The sequence below is a fragment of the Bos indicus genome, chromosome X (genome assembly GCF_029378745.1).
Source record: "Bos indicus isolate NIAB-ARS_2022 breed Sahiwal x Tharparkar chromosome X, NIAB-ARS_B.indTharparkar_mat_pri_1.0, whole genome shotgun sequence".
Taxonomy (NCBI): domain Eukaryota; kingdom Metazoa; phylum Chordata; class Mammalia; order Artiodactyla; family Bovidae; genus Bos; species Bos indicus.
The window spans coordinates 95,324,606-95,347,258 of record NC_091789.1 but is presented as its reverse complement, the minus strand read 5'-3'; the positions used below and the strand labels follow the sequence as shown (position 1 = coordinate 95,347,258).

The 22,653-nt window shown below is 39.1% G+C and overlaps 1 long non-coding RNA gene across 4 annotated transcripts in view; it reads right to left on the bottom strand.

Annotated features, from left to right (window-relative positions):
* The window catches only part of LOC139181708 (uncharacterized), a 103,272-nt gene that overhangs the window by 55,166 nt on the left and 25,453 nt on the right, over window positions 1-22,653 (bottom strand). For 3 of the 4 annotated variants that reach the window (XR_011565471.1, XR_011565474.1, XR_011565473.1), the window contains one exon: window positions 2,561-3,008. This is a non-coding gene — a long non-coding RNA (uncharacterized lncRNA). Of the gene's footprint in view, window positions 1-2,560; window positions 3,009-22,653 lie in introns of those variants that run through there. The other variant, XR_011565472.1, reaches the window with a different exon arrangement.

Sequence of the window (22,653 nt, the reverse complement as noted above, 5' to 3'; positions counted from 1 at the left end):
CCCCAAAATGTCACAGAATCCCTTGTGAAGGTGAAGATTTTATCAAAATGGCTGCATGGGGTGATGGCAAAACAGACTATCCTCAGAACTGAGTAATTCCATGAAGTTTTATGCATGCTGACGGAACTGAGGCTCCAACTGTTTAAACAGTTTGTCCAGCTATTTACACAGCTATTAACTGCTAGGAATGTAACTGGAATGCAGATCAGTATTATAAAACTCAAGATCATTCATTATATCCTGTGGAAGAAGAAAAAACCAACATAGTCAACACCATCCAGGTATGTAGTGTTTTTAAGGAGCGGAGGGCCTTATTTAAGTTGCAAACCTCTATACACCACCAAAAATATCATAACAAAAAAACTACTCAATGAAATAACTCTTTAGATAAGTCATGGTGGTGGTGCAAGGAGCACAGGCTGGGGAGCCAGAAAAACTTGAAATCAAATTCCAACTACCTTCTAATCTTTGGTCTCCTTTTATATAATTAGCAATAATAGCAAAATGTTATGATAATTAATGATGAAGTGTTTAGCACAGGACCTGGCACATAGATTGTCCTCAATCAATGTTGGATGACTTAAATCCTTCCCTTTCCTTCTACCTAGCCAATGTTAAGCATTGAACCCCTTGACCACAGATTTAATTTCTACAACAAAGGCAAGTTTTGTGGTCATTTTTGTCTCTCTCCTTTGTGGTGAAGTTAAAAGATGGGACTTAAAGTTCAAAGCAGTTGGCAAAAATACTTAAGCAACATTATCAAATTATTTAATAATTACTGCAAATCCAGACATTGGAATGCCAAGGTTTTAAAAATGATTTTACTCTTCTTAAATTATGCATTCTTTCAATACTCTTCTAATAGGTGAATATTAATATGGCTATGTTGAGTTTTACAAATAAAATACCATTGACATTTTGATTCGGATTATTGTGAAATTTATAACCCTTGTGCTCTGGAAATAAGGTTTTGTCTACCATTATTATTAGATCACCCACCTATCCTGTAACTCCCCTCCTGTGTTAGCAAGTCTTTCTCTTCCTTTCCCTTCCCTTTTTAAAATTAACTTTTATTGGAGTAGAGTTTCTTTACAATGTTGTGTTAGTTTCTTCCCCTTGCCTTTGGCACAGACATTTGTAAAGATTGGAAGGGCATAATGGGTTGTGAAAGTGTTGAATTTTTATATTATAATGAATTATACAAAAGGACACATAGATGAGACATGGGAACCCTGCCTGATGACTATGAGGGATCCTTGGCTAGAACCTGAGATTATAATCTGTGATTCTTTTCCTATCACCCCAGTCACCACCTCCATCATCCTTAGCTCTGCAAAACTGATAAACTGTCTCTCCGTTTATCATTCAAACCTTGTTTCAAAACTCTCAATTTTATCACTTCTCTTTAACTACTGTGAATGCCATCATTTTCTATTATGTTTTGTATGTGGTTCTTGCTGATACACATAAAAGTTATTGATAGTTTAAATAGTTGCTGTTTATTCTAGCCTTTTATAGAATACATATGTACCAAGGCATTTTGTGTTGTTTTTAATGTGTTTTCCAATAATACACTCTTATCATCCTTGAGCAATGATTATTTTTTTCTCTATCCTGAAAGTTATAAGTTTCATTTCTTTTTAATATCTTTTCATGGTGGAGAGAATTTCTAAAGCAATATTAGGTAGTGGAGATAATGAGCATATTTGTCTTGGTCCTAATTTTAATGGAATTTCCTCCAGTGGTGGTTATAAAATCATTTTGTGTCTTTTTACAGAAAAAAAAAAAACTCACCTCAATGTAGCCTTCTACAAATATACTTTTAAAGTACACAGTGTTGTTTTTTTTTTTAATGCGAATAGGTGCTGAATTATTTTTGATTGCCTTTGGAAAATCTATTGTGTCCTTAAAATAATTTAAATCTGTATAATACAGTCTTCAAATCTAGTTGCACAATAAATATTTGTTTGTTCAAATCATCTTTTATTCTTACTCCATTTAATATTTGTTTTCATGTACAACCCACATCTCTTTAACATTATTCTTAGATATTTTATTTTTATTGCTAGTGTCACTAAGTCATTATTTATGGTATATTGGGAAATAGCAATCTGGGAGTCGTGTGTACAGATGATTTGCCAAGCACTGTGACTAAGAGATTTATTTCTCCATTAACTCTCGTTTTCCTCAGTATACCATCAAATTGCTTATAAATAATGAATTACTTAACCAGTGTTATGCTGGTTAGTACATATTTTAATTTTGTGGGGAAACCTATATGGACTGTTTATGCTCCCCCCCCCCCCAAATCTCCACTGCTTATGTTTTGCTTTAAAAATTAATATGTTTTAATAAAAAATGAACTAAAATATCCAAGACAAAAACTATATATTGCATATTTGCTTAAAATGTAAAATATAAAAATATTCACCCATTATAAATAAACAGAAAAAATGATTGAATGGGAATATAGGAAGATGTTATGAATGATTGCTTTGCTTTTTCCTCATTTCTAAATATATTAATGACTTTCTATTCTTATAACTAAAAAATACTACTAAAATAATATTACTAAAGTTAGTCAAACAAATAAAAATTATCTTTTGCCACTCATTAATCTGGCAGACTGAAACAGAAAAAAGCTAACATATAATGTTTTGGACTACATATATCAATCATTCTAACAGACTTTACTTCCAGTGATCTTTATTGGATCAAGCTCCAGTCAGTGAAATTTCAAGCTTTTACTAGCTGTATGTGATAAGCAGCAAATGAAGCCTAGAACATGAACAGGAATGTGACAAAGTCTTCATTTCTATTTGTTTACCTCCATCCCTCAAAATGGACTTCAGCTGTGATAGTTTTTCTCAGAACTCTCAGTATATCACTTGAAATGTGTGATGAAGAAAACACAAATCTGGAAGAGCATATATGGATTCAAATATGTACTTACCCATTTCTTAACCTTGGAGCAGTGCCTTGCTGAGCCTCATTTTCTTCTTCTTCATCTGTAAAATGGGGCCAATAATAATTATTAGAGAAACAATGTAATCAGGACCTAGGGAGCATACTTGTTTATCAATACTACCCTTGACTATTCTTGAATTGAAGGAAAATATCGAGTAACACAAAACATCCATTTTTGGCAAGGACATCGTTTTCATACTTACAAATGAACAAGAGAGTAACTGGAAATTCACACATAAAGGACAAACACATGCATTATCATGATCTCTCACAGAAATACCATACATAAAATCATCATTTTTTTTTTTTTTTTGCCTCACTGATCCATTTCATACTGGGAATGGAAGGAAAGACAACTAAGAATGATACCTTCCCTCTAGAGAGTTAAAAGATGGAAGAAGTAAGCATACAGAGCACAAGTGGAGGGAATTGTCTTAGGTGGGAGAAAGGAAATCTCTTCTACTGTACTTGAATTCCTTTCAAGTACAAGGATGGATGTTGTAATCTATTTCAAAATGGAATTCTTTACCCCACCCTCTTCCAGAAAGGGTTACATCCCTTTCCAACACGACTTTGAAGCTCCTCACATCAAGAGGTGTAGTCTTTTTCTCCGTACTTGAATCGGGGCTGGTCTTGTAGCTTGGTTTGACTAATAAAGTGCTGAGTAAATGGTATTGTGCCAATTCTGAGTATTGTTGTTCAGTCACTCAGTCGTGTCCAACTCTTTGCAACCCCATGGACTACAGCATTCCAGGCCTCCTATCCTTCACCATCTCCCAAAGCCTGCTCATACTCCTGTCCATTGAGCTGGTGATGTCATGCAACCATCTCATCCTCTGTTGTCCCCTTCTCCTCTTGCTTTCAATCTTTTCCAGCATCAGGGTCTTTTCTAATGAGTCAGCTCTTCACATCAGGTGGCCAAAGTATTGGAGCTTCAGCTTCAGCATCAGTCCTTCCAATGAATATTCAGGGTTGATTTCCTTTAGGGTTGACTGCTTTGATCTCCTTGCAATCCAAGGGACTCTCAAGAGTCTTCGCCAACACCACAGTTCAAAAGCATCAATTCTTTGGTGCACAGCTTTCTTTAGAGTCCAACTGTCACATCCATACATGACTACTAGAAAATCCATAGCTTTGAATGGACCTTTCTCAGCAAAGTACTGTCTCTGCTTTTTAATATGCTATCTAGGTTGGTCATAGCTTTTCTTCCAAGGAGCAAGTGTTGTTTAATTTCATGACTGCAGTCACCATCTGCAGTGATTTCTGGAGCCCAAGAAAATAAAGTCTGTCACTGTTTCCATTGTTTCCCCATCTATCTGCCATGAGGTGATGGGACCAGATGCCATGATCTTCATTTTTTGAATATTAAGTTTTATGCCAACTTTTTAACTCTCTTCTTTCACTTTCATCAAGAGGCTCTTTAGTTCCTCTTTCACTTTCATCAAGAGTCTCTTTAGTTCCTCTTCACTTTCTGCCATAAGGGTGATGTCATCTGCATATCTGAGGTTATTGATATTTCTCCCAGCAATCTTGATTCCAGCTTGTGCTTCATCCAGCCCAGCATTTCGCATGATGTACTCTGGATATAAGTTAAATAAGCAGGGTGACAATATACAGACTTGATGTACTTTTTTCCCAAGTTTGAACTAGTCCATTGTTCCATGTCTAGTTCTCACTGTTGCTTCTTGACCTGCATAAAGGTTTCACAGGAGGCAGGTATGGTGGTCTCGTATTCCCATCTCTGTAAGAAGTGGAGGTGATACAAGATGGTGGAATAGAAGGATGTGCGCTCATGTTCTCCGGCAAGGACACCAAAATCTCAACTAGCTGCTGAATAACCATCAATAGGAAAATGTTGGATCCCACCAAAAACAGATATCCCATGTCTAAAGGCAAAGGAGAAGCTCCAACAAGATGGTAGGAGGGGCACAATTGCATTTAGAATCAAACCTCATACCTGCCAGAGATGCTTGGAGGGTGCAAATAAAACCTCATGCACACCAGGACCCAGGGAAAGGAGCAGTGACCCCCACAAGAGTCTGAGCTAGACCTGCCTTTGAGTGTTTGAATGTCTCCTGTGGAGGCATGGGTCAGCAATTCTTGTGTACTTCAGCTTTCACTCTTGGAGCCCTGCTCAGTTTCCACGTGAATGATCCTGGGCCAGTTGACTGAAGGATGAGAGACCACAAGTAGCAGAAATAGACAACTCATGGCATCTGGAGCCATCTTAAAAAATCCATTCCCTGGTTTATCTGACAGTTCACCACAGGAATATGAATGGGTCCAACGGAGACTAGATTATTTGAGCTAAGCCTTAATTGCTCAACCAGAGTAAGAAGAGCTAAATAAATGGGTGTCATTTTAAGCCACTAAGTATAGGGGTTATTTATTATACAGCAATAACCAACTGATAGAAGAGTGAATGTGGCAAAGTTTTTAGGTTTGGTTATGAGAAAATGAAAAGAATTCTACCTGATAGAGTGAAAACTCTGGTTATGATAGCTGGAAGGTTTGGCTAATTCTCTCTGTGAAATTCAAGTATAAAGCTGGAAAAAGTTGTCAAAAGCAGCATAGTAAGTGCCAGACAATTAGCTTTGCTGATCATAATGTAAGTGCCTGACATTAAGCTTTTGATTGCTACAGCATCTATTTCCAACATCCATCTCCAACAAGCACATTGCCCAACACACAACTAGAGAAGGAGCCAGGCTGCCCCACCCATTTTAGAAAGCCCTGGTTGACCTAGATTACTGACCATTTGAGTGATCCTGCTTCCCTTCCCACACTTTAATTCCTATTCTCCTAAGTTCACCCATAAAGAGCGAACATACAAAACCCTAGATGCCTCAAACTCAACCCCAAATAAAGGCACAACTTCAGGTTCAGGCTTTCTCTCTCTCTGTCTCTCCCAATGACCTCCCTGTGAGGCCCTGGGTATGCCATGTACTCTCCAGGACTTGTAAATAATAAACCTTGTATTTTTCAAAGTTCCTTGATGGTTGTTGCTGAGGTGTCATGTTATCACATCATATCATTAATAATAAAAATCATAAGGGCCAGTTCAGCCACAACATTAGCTATGGTTGGGGAAATTTCTTTGGGGGTGTCCCACAATTATCAGAGGTCCAGATGACTGCCTCTAGGCATTTGTACCCAAGAACATCACTATTGATAGGCTGAAATCAATACAAAACAAGCAACCATTTTATGTCTATGAAAGTCCACTGAAGCCAAAGAACTTACTGAAGCACAGCCAGCCTTGCAAAACTACTAGAGATGTGTGCAGGAATAAGAGTCTGTGGCCTTGCATGAGGCTGTTCCCATCAAGCACCCCCTTCATTCCCCTTCAGCTATGAAGGTGAGAAGAATAGTTTTACCAAACTATGGGCTGGCCCCCAAAATTAGCAGCTTAACTCTGAGAGGAAGTAAATTCCATTTGGGTCAGATAGTGAAAGACTGTTAGCTAATACTTATAAACTCATTAGGAAACAAATGGTAAAATCTGTTCATTTGGTAGCCCACGTTTGAGGTTCCAGTGGGACAAGCAGTGAACCATGCAAGAATTTGATGGGGAGAGTTTAAAAATGAAAGCACCATACTAGAGTTCTACATATCTCTGACTGACTGGGAAAATATGCATACTTATGAAAGAGATCCAAGAGAAGCAAAGAAAAAGTAAAACTGAAAGTAGACGAGAACTGACTGAAATGTTGATTGTGCTTCCCAGATCAGCTGAGGGTGGGAGCCTTACAGGCTCAAGATATTTGAGAACAACCTCTTCCCAAATCATTGCCCGATCACTAAGCTATGTAGACACAAGGAAAAATAGGAAGTCAGAATAAAAAATTAAAATAAAAAAAATGAACAGAAATCTCATTGGCTGCTTACCATGGAGTAAGAAATTACAATGCTAAAGTTAGGTAACTCTCTAGAAAAAAAAAGAAAAAAACAAACTCATAAAGTTAAAACCAAATCCAGAATTGCTACAATATATTATCTAAAATATCCAGTTTACAACCCAAGCTTTTTTTCTCTTCATACTTAAGGACTCATCTGATACCTTATTATAATATTAACAAATGCAATTTATAAATTTATTTATGAATTGAAGGTTAATTGCTTTACAGAATTTTGTTGTTTTCTGTCAAACCTCAGCATGAATCAGCCATAGGTATGCATATATCCCCTCCCTCTTGAATCTTCCTCCCATCCACCTCCCCATCTCACCCTTCTAGGTTGATACAGAGCCCCCCTTTTTGAGTTTCCTGAGACATACAGCAAATTCCCATTGGCTGTCTATTTTACATATGGTAATGTAAGTTTCCATGTTATTCTCTCCATATACCTCACCCTTTCCCCACCTCTTCCCATGCCGATAAGTCTGTTCTCTATGTGTTTTTTTCCACTGCTGCCCTGCAAATAAATTCTTCAGTACCATCTTTCTGAATTCCAGATATATGTGTTAGTATATGATACTCATCTTTCTTTTTCTGACTTACTTTACTTTGTACAATAAGCTCTAGTTTCATCCACCTCATTAGAACTGACTCAAATGCATTCCTTTTTATGGCCAAGTAATATTCCATTGTGGATATGTACCACAACTTCTTTATCCATTCATCTGTCAATTGACATCTAGGTTGCTTCCAAGTTCTACCCACTGTAAACAGTGCTGCAATGAACAATGGGATACATGTGTTTTCTTTCAACTTTGGTTTCCTCAGGCTATGTACCTAGGAGTGGGATTGCTGAGTCATATGGTGGTTTTATTCCTAGCCTTTTGAGGAATCTCCATACAGTCTTCCATAATGGTTGCATTGGTTTACATTCCCACCAACAGTGAAAGAGGGTTTCCTTTTCTTCATACCCTCTCTAGCATTTATTATGTAGACTTGATGATGGCCATTCTTACTTTGTGAGGTGATATCTCATTGTAGTTTTGATTTGCATTTCTCTAATAATGAGCAATTTTGAGAGTCTTTTCATGTGTTTCTTAGCAATGTTTTCTTTGGAGAAATGTCTGTTTAGGTCTTTTCCCCACATTTTTATTGGGTTATTTCTTTTTTCTGGTATTGGCTTCTATGAGCTGCTTGTATATTTTGGAAATTAATCCTTTGTCAGTTGTTTCATTTGCTATTTTCTCCCATTCTAAGGGTTGTCTTTTCACCATGCTTATACTTTACTTTGCTGTGCAAAAGCTTTTAGGTTTAATAAGGTCCCACTTGTTTACTTTAGTTTTTATTTCCATTATTCTAGAAGGTGGGTCATAGAGGATCTTGCTTTGATTTATGTCATCAAGTGTTCTGCCTATGTGTTCTAAGAGTTTTATAGTTTCTGGTCTTACATTTAGGGCTTTAATCCATTTTGAGTTTATCTTTGTGTATGGTATTAGGAAGTGTTCTAATTTCATTCTTTTACATGTAGCTGTCCAGCTTTCCCAGCACGATTTATTGAAGAGGCTGTCTTTGCCCCATTGTATATTCTTGCCTCCTTTGTCAAAAATAAGGTACCCATAGGTGCATGGGTTTATTTCTGGGCTTTCTATCTCGTTCCATTGGTCTATATTTCGGTTTCTGTGACAGTACCATACTGTCTTGATGACCGTAGCTTTGTAGTATAATGTGAAGTCAGGAAATTCCTGAAGTTAATTCCTTCAGCTCCATTCTTCTTTCTCAAGACTGCTTTGGCTATTTGGAGTCTTTTCTGTTTCCATATGAATTGTGAAATTCTTTGTTCTACTTCTGTGAAAAAAACCATTGGTAATTTGATAGGGATCACATTGAATCTGTAGATCGCGTTTGGTAGTATAGTCATTCTCAGAATATTGATTCTTCCTACTCAGGAACATGGACTATCTCTCCACTGTTTATATCATCTTTGATTTCTTTCTTATAGTTTTCTGTATACAGCTCTTTTGTCTCGTTAGGTAAGTTTACTCCAAGATATTTTATCCTTTTTTGTTCCAATGGTGAATGGGATTGATTCTTAATTTCTCTTTCTGATTTTCCATTGTTAGTATATAAGAATCCAAGTGATCTCTGTATATTGATTTTGTATCCTGCAACTTTGCTAAACTCACTGATTAGCTCTAGTAAATTTCTGATACTGTTTTAAGGGTTTTCTTTTCATTTTTTGGTTTTGAGCTAATATATAATTTTTAATTTATATTTTACTTGGAGGCTAATTACTTTACAACATTGTAGTGGTTTTGCCATACTTTGACATGAATCATCCATGGGTGTACATGTGTTCCCCATCCTGAACCCCTCTCCCACCTCCCTCCCTATCCCATCCCTCTGGGTCATCCCAGTGCACCAGCTCTGAGCACTCTGTCTCATGCATCGAACCTAGACTGGTGATCTCTTTCACATATGATAATATACATGTTTCAATGTTATTCTCTCAAATCATCCCACCTTGCCTTCTCCCACAGAGTCAAAAAGACTGTTCTATACATCTGTGTCTCTTTTGCTGTCTTGCATATAGGGTTATCATTACCATCTTTCTAAGTTCCATATATATGCATCAATATACTGTATTGGTATTTTTCTTTCTGGCTTACTTCACTCTGTATAATAGGCTCCAGTTTCATCCACCTCATTAGAACTGATTCAAATGTATTCTTTTTAATGGCTGAGTAATATTCCATTGTGTATATGTACCACAGCTTTATTATCCATTCGTTGTTGATGGACATCTAGGTTGCTTCCATGTCCTGGCTATTATAAACAGTGCTGCGATGAACATTGGGGTACACATGTCTCTTTCAATTCTGGTTTCCTCAGTGTGTATGCCCAGCAGTGGGATTACTGGGTCATATGGCAGTTCTATTTCCAGTTTTTAAAGGAATCTCCACACTGTTCTCCATAGTGGCTGTACTAGTTTGCATTCCCACCAACAGTTAAGAGGATTCCCTTTTCTCCACACCCTCTCCAGCTTGTAGACTTTAGGATAGCAGCCATTCTGACTGGTGTGAGATGGTACCTCATTGTGGTTTTGATTTTCATTACTCTGATAATGAGTGATGTTGAGCATCTTTTCATGTGTTTGTTAGCCATCTATATGTTTTCTTTGAAGAAATGTCTGTTTAGATCTTTGGTCCATTTTTTGATTGGGTCGTTTATTTTTCTGAAATTGAGCTGCATGAGCTGCTTGTATATTTTTGAGATTAATTGCTTGTCAACTGCTTTGTTTGCTACACCTATGTCAGAAAATAGCTCATAATGTTCCTATGAGGATTAAGTTAGGCTAAGAGATTTTTAGCTGTTTCTCCTTGGTGTTTTCTCCTGGTCATTTCTATACTATCCTGAGCAGATTTAGTTTTCAAATTTATGGGCAAGCAAAGTCAAGGAAATGTAGCTAGTATCTGTGCAGTAAGGAGATGACATTATTAAAAGCATATTCATTCTCAAAAACAATAATAAAATAAAGACCCAGTTTTGAAAATAGTAGCACTGGTAGATATTAATATGACTATATAAAAATCATTTTAAATATCAATGGTCTAAATATACCAATAAAAGGACAGGCAATAAAAAAGAATACCCAACTATATACTGTCTACAAGAAACCCACTTTAAATATAGAGACACAGAGGTTAAAAGTAAAGTGGTAGGGAGAACTTCCAAGATGGTGGAGGAAAAAGATGGGGAGACCACCTCTCTCCACACAAATATATCAAAAATTTATGTGCATATGGAACAACTCCTACAGAACAACTTCTGAATGTTGGCAGAAGACCTCAGACTTCCAAAAGGCAAACAAATCTCCTTAGAACAAGGTAGGGGAAAAGACAAAGATAAAAAAGAGGTAAAGGATTTCAGGACAGGGACCTGTGCCCTGGGGAGGGAGTCCTGAAGGAGGAAAACTTTCTACACACTCAGAAACCCCTCACATGTGGAATCATTGAGGAGCTTTGGAACCTCAGAGGTGAACGCAGCAACAGGTGCTTGGAAGGCAAAACGGAAAGAATTTACCAGAGAGATCATTGCTGAACAGCACTTCCCAGACGAGAAGCGAACAGTACTCCTGCACCCACCAAGGAGAGTGGGGGATGGGTACTGAGGCTCAGGTTCAGTGGGTCAGACCCCAAGGAGAAGACAGGGGTTGACTGCCCTGAAGATATTCTGAGCGGGCTAGTACGACACAGCTGAGGGAGTCTAGGGTAAAGCCTGGGCCTGCCAGAAAGACAAGAGATTCTTGTCGCCAGGACACTCTAACTCCATGTACTCACAGACAGTGGCTGTGCTGCCCAGTGGGTGGCCATCAAAGTTGGCAGACATGGCATGTCTAAAGTTTATGATACCAGAGAGGGGAACATAAGCCACTGCCAAAACCAGGGAGAGGGCCTAAAGCAGCAACAAAATGCCGCTGCTACGGTCCCAACCCCAGAGGTGGCAGTTGCCACCAAGCTGTGAGCAGGCACAGATTACTGCCCACACCTTCCTGGGAGTCTAAGTAGCTTGATTTTCCCTAGGAATATACAACGCGAGTCCAAATCCTATGGGAGAACACATAAACTGCCTCAGACTGTAACAACATCCTTCTGGTCTCCACAGCCTCAGGCACTCCTTAGTACATCTCAGTTGTGGCTTCCAAACACCCCCCTCTCCCCAGCCCAACTGAGAAAGTGAGCCCTAATAAGCCTTGGCCTTTGCCTCCTCTTGTTTGGGTAGAGAACAAACACTGGAGGGCAGCCTACAAAGGCAGACCCAAAACCAAGTGGAGCACTAGGGACTGTGTGACCACAGAAGAGGAAGAGAATTAGCTCCTACAGCCTACAATCCTCCCATAATCCTACAGTGCAGATTATATCACTGCAATTAGCTGAGACTGTGGACTTTAGGGGCGATTGTGCACCTTGGAAGCAAGTACAAGCTGGACTAAGGAAAGATCTGAGTTTGCACTGACCCCACAGTACCCACAGCAGGTCCAGAGACCTTCCTAGAAATGTTGGAGGTCTTCCTGAGTAGGCAGATTGTCTGGAGCACATTTTGGGAAGAGGACAACGGAGGAATTATGAGGAAATCACCTTTACTATCATTCTCTATATATTTTTTCTTTTTATTCTTTTTCATATTGTTCTAACATTGCTCTTTCTTTCTTATTCCTTTAATTTTTATTTTTATATTTTTTGTTTTTATTTTTTATTTATTCATTTTATTTTTTTAATTTATTTTATTTTTTATTTTTAAACTTCACAATATTGTATTGGTTTTGCCATATATCGAAATGAATCTGCCAAAGGTATACATGTGTTCCCCATCCTGAACCCTCCTCCCTCCTCCCTCCTCATACCATCCCTCTGGGTCGTCCCAGTGCACCAGCCCCAAGCATCCAGTATCATGCATCGAACCTGGACTGGCGACTCGTTTCATATATGATATTATGCATGTTTCAATGCCATTCTCCCAAATCATCCCACCCTCTCCCTCTCCCACAGAGTCCAAAAGACTGTTCTATACATCAGTGTCTCTTTTGCTGTCTCGTATACAGGGTTATTGTTACCATCTTTCTAAAATCCATATATATGCGTTAGTATAAATTTATTTATTTTAATTGGAGGCTAATTACTTTACAATATTGTATTCATTTTGCCATACACTGACATGAATCTGCCACGGGTGTACATGTGTTCCCCATCCTGAACCCACCTCCCACGTCCCTCCCCATACCATCGCTCTGGGTCATTCCACTGCACCAGCCCCGAGCATCCTGTATCATGCATCGAACCTGGATTGGCAATTTGTTTCACATATGATATTATACATGTTTCAATGCCATTCTCCCAAATCATCCCACCTCGCCCTCACCCAAAGACTCCAAAAGACTGTTCTATACATCTGTGTCTTTTTTGCTGTCTCACATACAGGGTTATCAGATCAGATCAGATCAAATCAGTCGCACAGTCGTGTCCGACTTTTTGCGACCCCATGAACCACAGCACGCCAGGCCTCCCTGTCCATAATCAACTCCCGGAGTTCACTCACACTCATGTCCATTGAGTCAGTGATGCCATCCAGCCATCTCATCCTCTGTTGTCCCCTTCTCCTCCTGCCCCCAATCCCTCCCACGATCAGAGTCTTTTCCAATGAGTCAACTCTTCGCATGAGGTGGCCAAAGTACTGGAGTTTCAGCTTTAACATCAGTCCTTCCAAAGAAATCCCAGGGCTGATCTCCTTCAGAATGGACTGGTTGGATGTCCTTGCAGTCCAAGGGACTCTCAAGAGTCTTCTCCAATACCACAGTTCAAAAGCATCCGTTCTTCGGCGCTCAGCCTTCTTCAGAGTCCAACTCTCACATCTATACATGACCACAGGAAAAACCATAGCCTTGACTAGATGAACCTTTGTTGGCAAAGTAATGTCTCTGCTTTTGAATATGCTATCTAGGTTGGTCATAACTTTCCTTCCAAGGAGTAAGCGTCTTTTAATTTCAAGGCTGCAGTCACCATCTGTAGTGATTTTGGAGCCCAGAAAAATAAAGTCTGACACTGTTTCCACTGTTTCCCCATCTATTTGCCATGAAGTGGTGGGACCGGATGCCATGATCTTCGTTTTCTGAATGTTGAGCTTTAAGCCAACTTTTTCACTCTCCACTTTCACCTTCATCAAGAGGCTTTTTAGTTCCTCTTCACTTTCTGCCATAAGGGTGGTATCATCTGCATATCTGAGGTTATTGATATTTCTCCCAGCAATCTTGATTCCAGCTTGTGTTTCTTCCAGTCCAGCATTTCTCATGATGTACTCTGCATATAAGTTAAATAAACAGGGTGACAATGTACAGCCTTGACGTACTCCTTTTCCTATTTTGAACCAGTCTGTTGTTCCATGTCCAGTTCTAACTGTTGCTTCCTGACCTGCATACAGATTTCTCAAGAGGCAGATCAGGTGGTCTGCTATTCCATTCTCTTTCAGAATTTCCCACAGTTTATTGTGATCCACATAGTCAAAGACTTTGGCATAGTCAATAAAGCAGAAATAGATGTTTTTCTGAAACTCTCTTGCTTTTTCCATGATCCAGTGGATGTTGGCAATTTGATCTCTGGTTCCTCTGCCTTTTATAAAACCAGCTTGAAGATCCGGAAGTTCACTGTTTACATATTTCTGAAGCCTGGCTTGGAGAATTTTGAGCATGACTTTACTAGCGTGTGAGATGAATGCAACTGTGCGGTAGTTTGAGCATTCTTTGGCATTGCCTTTCTTTGGGATTGGAATGGAAACTGACCTTTTCCATTCCTGTGGCCACTGCTGAGTTTTCCAAATTTTCTGGCATACTGAGTGCAGCACTTTCACAGAATCATATTTCAGGATTTGGAATACCTCAACTGGAATTCTATCACCTCCACTAGCTTTGTTCGTAGCGATGCTTTCTAAGGCCCACTTAACTTCACATTCCAGGATGTCTAGCTCTAGGTCAGTGATCACACCATCATGATTATCTGGGTCTTGAAGATCTTTTTTGTACAGTTCTTCTGTGTATTCTTGCCATCTCTTCTTAATATCTTCTGCTTCTGTTAGGTCCATACCATTTCTGTCCTTTATCGATCCCATCTTTGCATGAAATGTTCCTTTGGTATCTCTGATTTTCTTGAATAGATCTCTAGTCTTTCCCATTCTGTTGTTTTCCTCTATTTCTTTGCATTGATCGCTGAAGAAGGCTTTCTTATCTCTTCTTTTTATTCTTTGAAACTCTGCATTCAGATGTTTATATCTTTCCTTTTCTCCTTTGCTTTTCAGTTCTCTTCTTTTCACAGCTATTTGTAAGTCCTCCCCAGACAGCCATTTTGCTTTTGTGCATTTCTTTTCCATGGGGATGGTCTTGATCCCTGTCTCCTGTACAATGTCACGAACCTCATTCCATAGCTCATCAGGCACTCTATCTATCAGATCTAGGCCCTTAAATTTATTTCTCACTTCCACTGTGTAATCATAAGGGATTTGATTTAGGTCATACCTGAATGGTCTAGTGGTTTTCCCTACTTTCTTCAATTTAAGTCTGAATTTGGCAATAAGGAGTTCATGGTCTGAGCCACAGTCAGCTCCTGGTCTTGTTTTTGCTGACTGTATAGAGTTTCTCCATCTTCAGCTGCAAAGAATATAATCAACCTGATTTCGGTGTTGACCATCTGGTGATGTCCATGTATAGAGTCTTTTCTTGTGTTGTTGGAAGAGGGTGTTTGTTATGACCAGTGCATTTTCTTGGCAAAACTCTATTAGTCTTTGCCCTGCTTCACTCCATATTCCAAGGCCAAATTTGCCTGTTACTTCAGGTGTTTCTTGACTTCCTACTTTTGCATTCCAGTCCCCTATAATGAAAAGGACATCTTTTGGGGGTGTTAGTTCTAAAAGGTCTTGTAGGTACTCATAGAACCGTTCAACTTCAGCTTCTTTAGGGTTATCATCACCATCTTTTTAAATTCCATATATATGCATTAGTATACTGTATTGGTGTTTTTCTTTCTGGCTTACTTCACTCTGTATAATAGGCTCCAGTTTCATCCACCTCATTAGAACTGATTTAAATGCATTCTTTTTAATGGCTGAGTAGTACTCCGTTGTGTATATGTACCACAGCTTTCTTATCCATTCATCTGCTGATGGACATCTAGGTGGCTTTCCACGTCCTGGCTATTATAAACAGTGCTGCAATGAACATTGGGGGTACACGTGTCTCTTTCAATTCTGGTTTCCTCGGTGTGTATGCCCAGCACTGGGATTGCTGGGTCATATGGCAGTTCTATTTCCAGTTTTTTAAGGAATCTCCACACTGTTCTCCATAGTGGCTATACTAGTTTGCATTCCCACCAACAGTGTAAGAGGGTTCCCTTTTCTCCACACCCTCTCCAGCATTTATTGCTTGTAGACTTATGGATAGCAGCCATTCTGATTGGCATGAAATGGTACCTCATTGTGGTTTTGATTGTCATTACTCTGATAATGAGTGATGTTGAGCATCTTTTCATGTGTTTGTTAGCCATCTGTATGTCTTCTTTGGAGAAATGTCTGTTTAGTTCTTCGGCCCGTTTTTTGATTCGGTCATTTATTTTCATGGAATTGAGCTATAGGAGTTGCTTGTATAATTTTGAGATTAATTATTTGTCAGTTGTTTCATTTGCTATTATTTTCTCCCATTCTGAAGGCTGTCTTTTCACCTTGCTTATAGTTTCCTTTGTTGTGCAGAAGCTTTTAATTTTAACTAGGTCCCATTTGTTTATTTTTGCTTTTATTTCCAATATTCTGGGAGGTGGGTCATAGAGGATCCTGCTGTGGTTTATGTAGGAGAGGGTGTTGCCTATGTTCTCCTCTAGAAGTTTTATAGTTTTTGGTCTTACATTTAGATCTTTAATTCATTTTGAGTTTATTTTTGTGTAGGGTGTTAGAAAGTGTTCTACTTTCTTTCTTTTACAAGTGGTTGACCAGTTTTCCCAGCACCACTTGTTAAAGAGATTGTCTTTTCTCCTCTCTATATTCTTGCCTCCTTTGTCAAAGATAAGGTGTCCATTGGTGCGTGGATTTATCTCTGGGCTTTCTATTTTGTTCCATTCATCTATATTTCTGTCTTTGTGCCAGTACCATACTGTCTTGATAACTGTGGCTTTGTAGTAGAGCCTGAAGTCAGGCAGGTTGATTCCTCCATTTCCGTTCTTCTTTCTCAAGATTGCTTTGGCTATTCAAGGTTTTTTGTATTTCCATACAAATTGTGAAATTATTTGTTCTAGCTCTCTGAAAAATACCGTTGGTAGCTTGATAGGGATTACACTGAATATATAGATTGCTTTGGGTAGTTATACTCATTTTCAATATATTGATTCTTCTTATCCATGAACATGGTATATTTCTCCATCCATTAGTGTCCTCTTTGATTCCTTTCACCAGTGTTTTATAGTTTTCTATATATTGGTCTTATGTTTTTTAGGTAGATGTATTCCTAAGTATTTTATTCTTTTCGTTGCAATGGTGAATGGAATTGTTTCCTTAATTTCTCTTTCTGTTTTCTCATTGTTAGTGTATAGGAATGCAAGGGATTTCTGTGTGTTGATTTTATATCCTGCACCTTTAGTATATTCATTGATTAGCTCTAGTAATTTTCTGGTGGAGTCTTTAGGGTCCTCTATTGGAAAAGACTCTGACGCTGGGAGGGATTGGGGGCAGGAGGAGAAGGGGACAACAGAGGATGAGATGGCATCACTGACTCGATGGACATGAGTCTGAGTGAACTCTGGGAGTTGGTGATGGACAGGGAGGCCTGGCGTGCTGCGATTCATGGGGTCACAAAGAGTCAGACACGACTGAGCGACTGAAGTGAACTGATATAGAGGATAATGTCGTCTGCAAACAGTGAGGGTTTTACTTCTTCTTTTGCAATCTGGATTCCTTTTATTGCTTTTTCTGCTCTGATTGCTGTGGCCAAAACTATGTTGAATAGTAGTGGTGAAAGTGGGCACCCTTGTCTTGTTCCTCACTTCAGGGGAAATGCTTTCAATTTTTCACCATTGAGGATAATGTTTGCTCAGGGTTTGTCATATATATTATGTTGAGTTATGTTCCTTCTATTCCTGCTTTCTGGAGAGTTTTATCATAAATGGACGTTGAATATTGTCAAAGGCTTTCTCTGCATCTACTGAGATAATCATATGGCTTTTATTTTTCAATTTGTTAATGTGGTGTATCACATTGATTGATTTGTGAATATAGAAGAATCCTTGTATCCCTGGGATAAAGCCCACTTGGTCATGATGTATGATCTTTTTAATATGTTGTTGGATTCTCTTTGCTAGAATTTTGTTAAGGATTTTTGCATCTATGTTCATCAGTGATATTGGCCTGTAGTTTTCTTTTTTTGTGGGATCTTTGTCAAGGTTTTGGTATTAGGGTGATGGTGGCCTCATAGAATGAGTTTGGAAGTTTACCTTCCTCTGCAATTTTCTGGAAGAGTTTGAGTAGGATAGGTGTTAGTTCTTCTCTAAATTTTTGGTCGAATTCAGCTGTGAAGCCATCTGGACCTGGGCTTTTGTTTGCTGGAAGATTTCTGATTACAGTTTCAATTTCCGTGCTTGTGATGAGTCTGTTAAGATTTTTTATTTCTTGCTGGTTCAGTTTTGGAAAGTTGTACTTTTCTAAGAATTTGTCCATGTTTTCCAAGTTGTCCATTTTATTGGCATATAATTGCTGATACTAGTCTCTTATGATCCTTTGTATTTCTGTGTTGTCTGTTGTGATCTCTCCATTTTCATTTCTAATTTTATTGATTTGATTCTTCTCCCTTTGTTTCTTGATGAGTCTGGCTAATGGTCTGTCAATTTTATTTATCCTCTCAAAGAATCAGCTTTTGGCTTTCTTGATTTTTGCTATGGTCTCTTTTGTTTCTTTTGCATTTATTTCTGCTCTAATTTTTAAGATTTCTTTTCTTCTACTAACCCTGGGGTTCTTCATTTCTTCCTTTTCTAGTTGCTTTAGGTGTAGAGTTAGGTTATTTATTTGATTTTTTTCTTGTTTCTTGAGGTATGCCTGTACTGCTATGAAGCTTCCCCTTATCACTGCTTTTACAGTGTCCCACAGGTTTTGGGTTGTTGTGTTTTCATTTTCATTCATTTCTATGCATATTTTGATTTCTTCTGTGATTTGTGGTTATTCAGCAGCGTATTGTTCAGCCTCCATGTGTTGGAATTTTTAATAGTTTTTCTCCTGTAATTGAGATCTAATCTTATTGCATTGTGGTCAGAAAAGATGCTTGGAATGATTTCAATTTTTTTTACCAAGGCTATGGCCCAGGATGTGATCTATCCTGGAGAAGGTTCCGTGTGCACTTGAGAAAAAGGTGAAATTTATTGTTTTGGGGTGAAATGTCCTATAGATATCAATTAGGTCTAACTGGTCTATTGTATCATTTAAAGTTTGTATTTCCTTGTTAATTTTCTGTTTAGTTGATCTATCCATAGGTGTGAGTGGGGTATTAAAGTTTCCCACTATTATTGTGTTATTGTTAATTTCCCCTTTCATACTGGTTAGTATTTGTCTTACATATTGTGGTGCTCCTATGTTGGATGCATATATATCTATAATTGTTATATCTTCTTCTTGGATTGATCCTTTGATCATTATGTAGTGTCCTTCTTTGTCTCTTTTCACAGCCTTTGTTTTAAAGTCTATTTTATCGGATATGAGTATTGCTACTCCTGCTTTCTTTTGGTCTCTATTTGCATGGAATATCTTTTTCCAGCCCTTTACTTTCAGGCTGTGTGTCCCTTGTTTTGAGGTGGGTTTCTTGTAGACAACATATATAGGGATCTTGTTTTTGTATCCATTCAGCCAGTCCTTGTCTTTTGGTTGGGGCATTCAACCCATTTACATTTAAGGTAATTATTGATAAGTATGATCCCGTTGCATTCACTTTATTGTTTTGGGTTCGAGTTTATACACCCTTTCTGTGTTTCCTGTCTAGAAAAGATCCTTTAGCATTTGTTGGAGAGCTGGTTTGGTGGTGCAGAATTCTCTCAGCTTTTGATTTCTCCTTCATATTTGAATGAGATCCTTGCTGGGTACAGTAATCTGGGCTGTAGGTTATTTTCTTTCATCACTTTAAGTATGTCCTGCCATTCCCTTCTGGCCTAAAGAGTTTCTATTGAAAGATCAGCTGTTATCCTTATGGGAATCCCCTTGTGTGTTATTTGTTGTTTTTCCCTTGCTCCTTTTAATATTTGTTCTTTGTGTTTGATCTTTGTTAATTTGATTAATATGTCTCTTGGGGTGTTTCGCCTTGGGTTTATCCTGTTTGGGACTCTCTGGGTTTCTTGGACTTGGGTGATTATTTCCTTCCCCATTTTAGGGAAGTTTCAACTATTATCTCCTCAAGTATTTTCTCATTGTCTTTCTTTTTGTCTTCTTCTTCTGGGACTCCTATGATTCGAATGTTGGGGCATTTAACATTGTCCCAGAGGTCTCTAAGATTATCTTCATTTCTTTTAATTCATATTTCTTTTTTCCTCTTTGATTCATTTATTTCTACCATTCTATCTTCTCCCACACTTATCCTATCTTCTGCCTCCGTTATTCTACTGTTTGTTTCCTCCAGAGTGTTTTTGATCTCATTTATTGCATTATTCATTATATATTGACTGTTCTTTATTTCTTCTAGGTCCTTGTTAAACCTTTCTTGCATATTCTCAATCCTTGTCTCCAGGCTATTTATTGGTGATTCCATTTTGTTTTCAAGATTTTGGATCACTTTCACTATCATTATTCTGGATTCTTTATCAGGTAGATTCCCTATCTCTTCCTCTTTTGTTTGGTTTGGTGGGCTTTTATCCTGTTCCTTTACCTGCTGGGTATTCCTCTGTCTCTTCATCCTGTTTATATTGCTGTGTTTGGTGTGGCCTTTCTGTATTCTGGCAGTTTGTGGAGTTCTCTTTATTGTGGAGTAGGTGGAGTTGTATGGCTGGCTTATCAAGCTTTCCTGGTAAGGGAACCTTGTGTCCATGTTCTGGTGGGTGGAGCTGGATTTCTTCTCTCTGGAGTGCAATGAAGTCTCCAGTAATGAGTTATGAGACGTCATTGGGTTTGGAGTGACTTTGGGCAGCCTGTGTATTGAAGCTCAGGGCTGTGTTTCTGTGTTTCTGGAGAATTTGAGTGGTATGTCTTGCTCTGGAACTTGTTGGCCCTTGTGTGGTGCTTGGTTTCAGTGTAGGTATGGAGGCGTTTGATGAGCTCCTGTCGATTAATGTTCCTTGGAGTCAGTAGTTTCAGGGGTTCTCAGGATTTGGACTTAAGCCTCCTGCTTCTGGTTTTCAGTCTTATTTTTACAGTAGCCTCAAGACTTCTCCATCTATACAGCACCATTGATAAAATATCTACATTAAAGATGAAAAGTTTCTCCACAGTGAGGGACACCCAGAGAGGTTCACAGAGTTACATAGAGAAGAGAAGAGAAGAGGGAGGAGGGAGATAGAGGTGACCCGGATGAGATGAGGTGGAATCAAAAGAGGAGAGAGCAAGCTAGCCAGTAATGACTTTCTTATGTGCCCTCCACAGTCTGGACCACTCAGAGATGTTCACAGAGTTATACAGAGAAGAGAAGAGGGAGGAAGGGGACAGAGGTGGCCAGGAGGATAAAGGGGAGAATCAAATCTGAGAGAGACAGATCCAGCCAGTAATCAGTTCCCTAAGGGTTATCCACTGTCCGGAACACAAAGAGATTCACAGAGTTGGGTAGAGAAGAGAAGGGGGAGGGAGGAGATAGAGGCAACCTGGTGGAGAAAAAGGAGAGGCCAAAGGGGAAGAGAGTAGTCAAGCCAGTAATCTCACTCCCAAGTAAAAATGCACACTGAATATTGGTTTCTTAAAGGTACAAAATTGATAATAAATAACAAAAAGCAGAGATTAAAAATCTAGAGTAGTGGTTGGATTTTCAAAAATACAATATTAAGGAAAAAGAAAAAAACAAAACAAAGTCACAAAAATTATAAAAAAAAAAAAATATATATATATATATATATGAAGTTTGCTTTAAAAAATAGGGTATCTCTTTTTTTTGCAAAGTAATAGTAGGTTATAAAAATGAAAATTAAAGGAGTAATAGAGGACTTAAAATTTAAAAAAATTAAAGAATGATAGTAAAAATAGTAAAAAATATATCTAGGACTTTCTCTGGTGGTGTTGTGGGCAGTGTGGTTTTAGTTCATTTTCGGATAGTTCCTTGGTCTGGCTTATATTTCTCAAGATCTATAGGCCCCTTCCTATGTAGTTGGTGCAAACTACAGGGTTTTAATCTATTGCACCTGTCACTTCCAAGGAGGGTCCCTCTGTTTTAGCTTCTTCTGTTTCCTGGTCTCTTCAGTGTCTAATTTCCACCCTGGCACAACGGGGCAGTGGTGGACACTTTTTTAGGCTCACTTGTTCAGTCGTGCTGTGGGGAGGGAGGGACGCTGCAAACAAATAACATTGCTGTGTGTTTTCAGTGTCTTGGCCACACTGGGTTTGCCCCCATTCACGGTGTGTGTGCTTTCCCTGTCTACACTTCTTAGGCTCTAGGTTGCTCTGCTGGGAACTGTCTGAGGCCAGCCCTGGGTTGTATGCACTTCCCAGGTCTAAGCTGCTCAGGTTCAGGTACTTGGGTATTCCTCAGAGGCGCAGACTCGGTTGGGCCTGCATTTTGTGCCCTTCCCAGGTCCAAGCAGCTCAGGTGACCAGGTGTTTGGCGAGCGTGGTCACTGTGATTTATTGCCTCCCACCGTCCCTGCCGCTTGGTTTTCTGGGTATACAACTGGCACACCTTCTCAGGCAGATGTTGACCGTCCAGAATCCCAAGAAGTCTTGGTTAGCAATGAAGCCTGCTTGCAGTTTGGTAGATAATGCCTCTCTGGGGCCATGATTGCTCCCTTCCAGCTCTGGCTGCCCTCGTCTGCCTGTCATCACAGGGGGATGGGCTGGTCTGCAGCGGCTAGCTCTGCTCAGTCCTTTGTTCTATGAGTGGGCCTGGCGGTGTCTTAGGTTAAGGCTTTTTGCGTGGTAGCATATCCCACAGTCTGGTTTGCTAGCCCAAGTTAGTTCCCTCACATTGCTCTTAGGGCATTCAGGCCCAGTCCTTACTCTAAGCAATGCAGCCCGTGCCTCCCTGCCCAGCCCCCGCTTGCTAGTGGTGAATGCAGGCATCTGTGCTGCTTCTCCACTGCGGGAGTTACCATTGGGC